This window comes from Malania oleifera, chromosome 4 (assembly GCF_029873635.1).
Source record: "Malania oleifera isolate guangnan ecotype guangnan chromosome 4, ASM2987363v1, whole genome shotgun sequence".
Taxonomy (NCBI): Eukaryota; Viridiplantae; Streptophyta; class Magnoliopsida; order Santalales; family Ximeniaceae; genus Malania; species Malania oleifera.
This window is the reverse complement of record NC_080420.1, coordinates 1,088,661-1,095,763: the sequence shown is the minus strand read 5'-3', so window position 1 is coordinate 1,095,763 and position 7,103 is coordinate 1,088,661.

The following is a 7,103-nucleotide window of genomic DNA, read 5'->3' as shown; positions in this document are numbered from 1 at the left end:
AAAAGCCGAAATTTTACACATATAAACATTTCCAACATTTTAAATTGGTAAAATTCGTAAGATTGGCTGACAAAATATAATCCCCTTACCTATTTTCTTGAAAAATGCCCCAAAAGGCCGAAACCCTAGCTTTTTGGAGTGGAGCTCGAAATGCCCAGATAAAAAATCCACTTCGCTAGACTTGTAGAGAAATACTCCTATATCTTAGCGATAACTTTCGATCGTTGAATCTGACGATGATTGGCGAGAAAATCGAAGAGAGAGAGAGTATAGTTCGTAGGTTAGAAAGAGAGAAAGAGAGAAAAGATATTTATTTTCAAAATATCTTATGTTTCTTCTTCTTTAAGTCTTTGACCCGGCCGCCCTCGTCGATGAAATGGAGCTTTCGTCGACGAGTCGCAAAAGGTTGTTCGTCGACGACCATAAGGCTTCGTCGACAAACCTAAAGCCCAGATTATTCTAGACTCTCGGTATCTCTTCATCGACGAGGACCTAAACTTCGTCGACGATCCCTAGAAAGGCACTCGTCGACGAAAACTGGGATTTGTCGACGAGGCCATGCTGTCCCTATTTTTGAATTTTTCATCCCTCTCTTATTTATTTATTTCTTCATTCCCTGGGTCGAGTTACTACACCAAGGCCCCCACTGGGTTCAACTTCTCTAGATAAAACAAAAAAATGGCAAAGCAATATAAACCAAAAATCCCAATGGTCCCACGATCTCCATTGAGTTCAACTTCTCTACGGAAAACAAACAAATAGCAAAGCAGGACTCCAAGCTCCCTTCTTCCACCCTTCACCCTCCTTACTTTCAGATGATATGGGAAGCAATTATTTCCTTGCAAGATCGGACGGGCTTGAGCCAGCCAGCAATTGTGGAGTTCATCTCCTCTCCGTCTAGTTAATCAGAGAAATTGATAAGGAGAAGAACTCCTACAAAATCCCCACTTCCGCAAAGGGAAACTAGAAAAATCAAGAGTTGAGGCGAAGAGGGCTTCCGTTGCGGCATCCACAACGCCGAAGCGGAAGGTTGCGAAAAGGATGGTTGTGAGGGAGAAGACAAACAACATGTGAACAATACAACGAAAATAGCGCGATGGGAACAGAGCGATGGCGACGGGAACAACCGAAGAAACACAAACAAACCTAATCAAAATGATATGATACAATGTTAGAATCAAAGAGGAGCCAAAGTTTTGGGAAAGAAAAAATGTTTACATTGAATCAATTAGGGGTTTACAAGAGATAAAAGGACTTATATTGTAACGACCTGCTAATAAAATAAAATATTTTTCCCTATTTTAATATCAAAACATTAACCTAAACAGCGGAAAGCCACATGCATAAACAGAACCACATAAATTACAATACCAGAGCGTTTATTTATCCTATAAATTATACATATATCACTGTTCTCCTCAAAACTATTCCTTACTGACGTCAGGGCATACAGAAATACTACCCAAAAATACTACTCACCCTTAATAGGATAGACTAACAGCCCCTCTACCTGCGAGCCTGATCCGCTCGCCTAACTGGTTCACCTGAAAAATAATTTAACATTGGGGTGAGACGACGCTCAGTAAGACGAAACATGCTATTACTAGTGTGTGGCTACTGAGTTATATTTCTATATAAATAATCTAATTTAAAAATAATATCATGGATAACTGAAATTGTAAATGCTGGTATAAATAACATATATTAAAACTTACTTTTCATAATACTACTACTATTTTTGGAAATCTACTTATATTTATAATATCTGAGAAAATTTCCCTAGATGACTGTATGTCATGATTTAACCCCTCATGACAGGGTTGTGTGGCTCGAAGGCGGGATCTATCCTAACTGGCCGACCAGGGTAAGTCAACTAAACTCCGACAGTCTGATCGGCCCCCTTAATCCATATCTAATGGAGAGCATGTCCTGACGTGGGCACGATCGACCTCATACCACTTACTGTCTGAGTAAAGTGGTTGCACTTTGAACTGAATATCTATAACTACGGTATCGTGCTCTACTGAATCTGATCCATCAGGGTCTGATACTATATAGGTAGCTGATATCTTTAACATACTGTTTGACCATGATTTCTGAAATAACCATAACCCCATAGCATTTATCTAAAATTCTAAATTAACTGGCTGAAAATCTAATTTCTGTATAACTAAACTGTTATCTGTATAACTGAATATCAGGGCGTTATGGTACTGAAAAATTGATTATTCTGAAATTATTGGAAATACATTTTTCTAAGTATACGGTATACTGAAAGTCCTTTATTCTATAAGCGTGTAAATATCATGGTATTTCTGTTCATAAACTATAAACATGGTATTCATGGTTTGTATAAATATGATACTGTACTCTAATCAACTCAAGCCACACTAATAAATATTATTATAATCAGGCTTTGAAAACTGTATATATAATTTTAATAATAACTTGATAACAACCTATATTTTGTACTGAAATCATAATGAAGTTTCCTAACATAGCATGTTCCCCTTACCTGACTACTGGAAAGCCCCTACTGAATATCGGTCCTACACCCGCAGGGTTTCCCACTCAACTCCCTGAAAACAACATTCACTAGAATAAAAGATCATTATTTCTCTGTCTATTTCATTTCCTACAACTGCTGGAAAGCCTAATTTTGAATAAAAGACTTTACCCTAAACCTGAGGAGAAATTCAACTCGATTCCACTAACGATCTGCCCCGGTAAATTTGAAGAGAACTTCACTAGGAGCGTCATGGTGGCCTCAAATCGTCGATCCGGTGACTGACAAGGCCAAAATCAAAGAGAGATGGAAGAGAGACCGTAGAGAGAGACAAGAGAGAGTTTCTGTTGAAAATCCTGCGTAAAAATCCGAGGGTTACACTATTTATACTACTGCCTTCGTCGATGAGCCATGTCATCTCGTCAACGAGTCTAAGAAACAATTCGTCGACAAACTCTCCCCTTCGTCGACGAAATTCAGAATCACCCAAAACATCCTCTCGGTATCTTCTCGTCGACGAATCCCCTATGTTCATCGACGAGGCCATGAGAAAATTCCTTGGATTATTACATCCAAAAGTGCAATGTCATCGACGAAGCCTGCTGCCTCTTTTTGTTTCTGTTTCCATTTCTCTCCCTCTTTATTATTTAAATACCATTATTCTTCAGGTCGTTACATATATAGTCTACAAGAACAAAAAGGAAAAGGACTATTTTACCCTAACATAATGCAAAATATAAATATTACTAATAATGAATAGTTGTAGATTAGTTACTTGCAGCTTGTTGCAGTTACGCATCATCCCTTATTCATAGGAAACTATACAATGAACCTCCCTCTCCACGAGTCCTCGTGCCTATATTTTAGATATTAAATATGTGACAAATTGGTCCTATGTTCATTAACCCCTATATAATTTCCCCTTGTTCACCTTCACTAACCCCTTCAGGGGTAGGCAACTTCACAAGGAGTTGGCAAGTCAAGGTAACAACCTTCAGGGCATTCAAGCATGTGTAGTAGATTTTATTGATTGACATTATATATCGATTGTTGATCTACTACCATAAAATTGATCATTTTTTGTCATATGGTATCATGACATTAAATAGCATATGAGTTGTTTTTTTTTTTTTTTTTTTAAAGCACAAACAACCTTATTCTTATCGGTATATTGCATGTTTTAAGTCCTTAACCGTTCTTCAAAAGATTTTTAATGTACTTCAGATCTTTTAGTTCAACTCACTAACATTGTTTAGTATAAGTATTAAGTTTTACATTGGCCCCAAAATGGTTTTGACATATAAAAAAACTAAATGTATATATTTATGTTAGGCCTTTCCATTTACCATATGTTCGAAAAAAATAACCAATGAAATAAAATACTTAAGCTTAGAAGATTATATAGTTTATTAATCCATTAAACACATAAAATAGAAAATAAATTAACCAAGGCCTATGATTCCGAAAGTCTTAATTGTGTTCAAAAGTTTCCTGAATTTGGAACCAAGCAAGATATGTACTTGCAGACTACAAAGGTGGTCACCAATATGCTTTCTTATCTGCATGCGAAGAGTGTTTTAAGTTTATTAGTTTAAATCTAGCAAAATTCTGGTGTTCTTTGATTAAGGACCCTTTATTTTATTGATTTGCATCTCCAGAAGTCCCTAGAGAGTAACACAACCTGGAGAGTTACTTTCAGTTAGTCTTATCTTTATTCAGTTGATTTGGATTTGCTTGATAATATTGATAGGGTTGCATTAGTCTTAAATTAATGTACATATGTTCTTTAGTCACGTGTATGACATTCAAATAGTAAATTTTATGGTTAGAATCTAAGATAGATAAAATAGGTAAGATAAAGTTTGTAGATCTTCTAGAAATTACAAAAGATTATGTTGGAATCCCTAACAACAACAACAACAAAACTAAATCTTAGTCCTACTAAGTGGGGTCGGCTATATGAATCATATTTCCGTCAATTTATGCGATTATGGATCATTTCTTTTGATAGAATCTTTAAAATCAACTCACCATGAGTTAAAAAGGTTCTAATTCATATAAATGTGGTAAGTCATGCTTATCTATGCTGAGATAATATTAGTATAAATTAAGATGAAAAAAGCCTATCAGGTTATGATAAGGAGGATGAAACTTCAAATGTGGTAAGTGGGCCTTTTGGTGTCAAAGGATATGGTGCACAATTATGCTTCTAAGAAATGAGGTTTGATTTTTTTTTTTTAATGTTTTGGAAATGTACAAAGAATGAATAAATTTATAATAATATATTAAAAGACATTAGTGTGTTTCCAAAGGCCTCCAATAAATTTTTGATTGGTTGATTTTTAATGATTGAAAGTCGTGTCAGCATCCGGACTTTACCTTGATCAGCGAGACCTGGGGGCGGAGGATGCTGATTCGTAGGTTTGGTGCCGCACCAGGGGGTTCGAATGACTCGTTAGTGACTGGAGTTTCTATGTAATCAAAAAATAAAAAATAAATAATTGCAAGATTCTAACCCCATTTACCAATTATTCCTTCTCTCAATTGGTAGTCATGATTTTTGTCTAACTAATCTCTCTCTCTCAAACCTCTCCCCCCCCCCCCCCCTTCTTAAATTCTTTCTACAATTTCCTTCCTCAACTAGACATGGAAGCATAACTCCACTTAAATAGTTAAAATTGTCATTCACAAACTTGTCCCCTTTCTCAATCTCTCACTCTCTCTCACATATATTTTTTTCCACAATGGTCAATCTTTCTAACATAAACAAATCTCCTTCCATAATTTGAAATTGAATCATAAAAAAAAAAAAAAAAAACCTTCCCAAATCTTGTTCCTACTACCAAACTTACAAAACAAACCCTACCACTATAAAAGTAAGATCCCATCATCCCAACTTCCATCATCTCTTGATCTGATGGTAGTTTCTTTACATATTGTTTCTTTTGTTTATGTTTACATTGCATATTTTTTATATTTATGCTATTATTTATCACAATTTTTGTTCTAAAAATTTGAATTCTTCCTCAATTGAGATTTTTCATATTGGTATAAAAAAAATTAAAATAAAATTTGTCTAGTGGGATTTGATGTTAATTAGGAAAAAACTATCTCTAAAATTAAATATAAGAACTAAAATTTATATTCTTTTTGTATCTTTATTACATCCTTACTGGTTGAAATTTTGTTAGTGTTATGTTTTCTTTCGAGTCTCATTTTATAACCTCATATTTGGAATTGTTATTAATTAAAATGAATCTTCCTAATTGAGATTTTTCATATTGGGATATGTTGATTTTTTGAGTCCGAATCCTGTTTTGATGTTGACAAAGCACAATGATCTTATGTGTATATTTAGTTTGTGAACTTATAATTTAGAACACACACATAAGGGAAAGGAAAATGGAAGCCTAAAGGACTTAAAAGCTCATACGATTAGGCACATTCCATGAAGTCATAAGAGCAAAAGAAGAAAAAGAAGAAGACATATTTTTTTTTATTATAATGCATTTTAGTTTTATATCTTTGGTTTGTAATAATAGATGCATCTATATGATATGATTGAATGCTTAGACTGGACGAATCATAGACCGACTGTAGGGAATCAAAGGTCATAGATAGACCTTAGGGCACCCAATATTTTCAAGAAAAACCTTGCTCTTAAAAGCTAAACTTATACAAAGGTTTTTAAAATAATTTAAGGTAAAAAATAGGGTTTAAATTGATTTTCATAAGGTCCTCGATCGACTGACTGATGCACGTTCAAAGTGCCTCAATTGACTGACCACACCATAGGTTAGAAGTCAAAATATTTAACTAAGTCTCGACTGACCGATCATAAATTAAGCATAGCTTCCACGGTCGACCGACCATAAAACTTGGTCTTTCTACCTTCCCCAGCCGGCCAACCGATAAAATCAAAATAGCCTCATCTGACCGGCATTCAAGGCTTAGGTGACCGATCATTTGGCCAGCCGACCAAACTTGCGAAGGGAAGGAAAATCACCCTAAGTCAGTGGATCGACCCTTTGCTCGACCGACCGAACTCAGTTTGAAATTCAAAATTGTTGTGTGTGTTTAGCTCACCGATGCTAGCACTGGTTGACTGAACCTCTCGGGTTCCGATTATTTTCCAGCGCTAACTGCATTTAATTTTTAATTAAATAAATTGAAAAATACTGAGTGTAACGCCCCAACCTAGGTCTGACAGAGAGCACTACATCTCTCCTCCTCCACCTAGACCAGACAACAGGGGGGTGGGCCTTATCAGACTAATGACTGGCCCCCACAGACCAACACGTGTCATTTTTAGTGTGTTTTGTCTCCACTCACACACTTTCTGAGAAAACTTCCTAAAAGGTCACCCATCTCAAGATTACTTTAAGTAAAGCACGCTTAACCATGAAGTTCTTATGAGAAGGCTCCCGAAAAGAAATGTGCACCTTGTTGATATGGGTAGTAACATCTAATCCTTTTAAGCATTTCTTTCACGAGGTATCACATTCTCCCCCACTTACAGAACGCAACGTTCTCGTTGTGAACCTACATTTCTAAACCCAACCGATGTGAATCTCATCACACTTCCGGCTGGGTAATT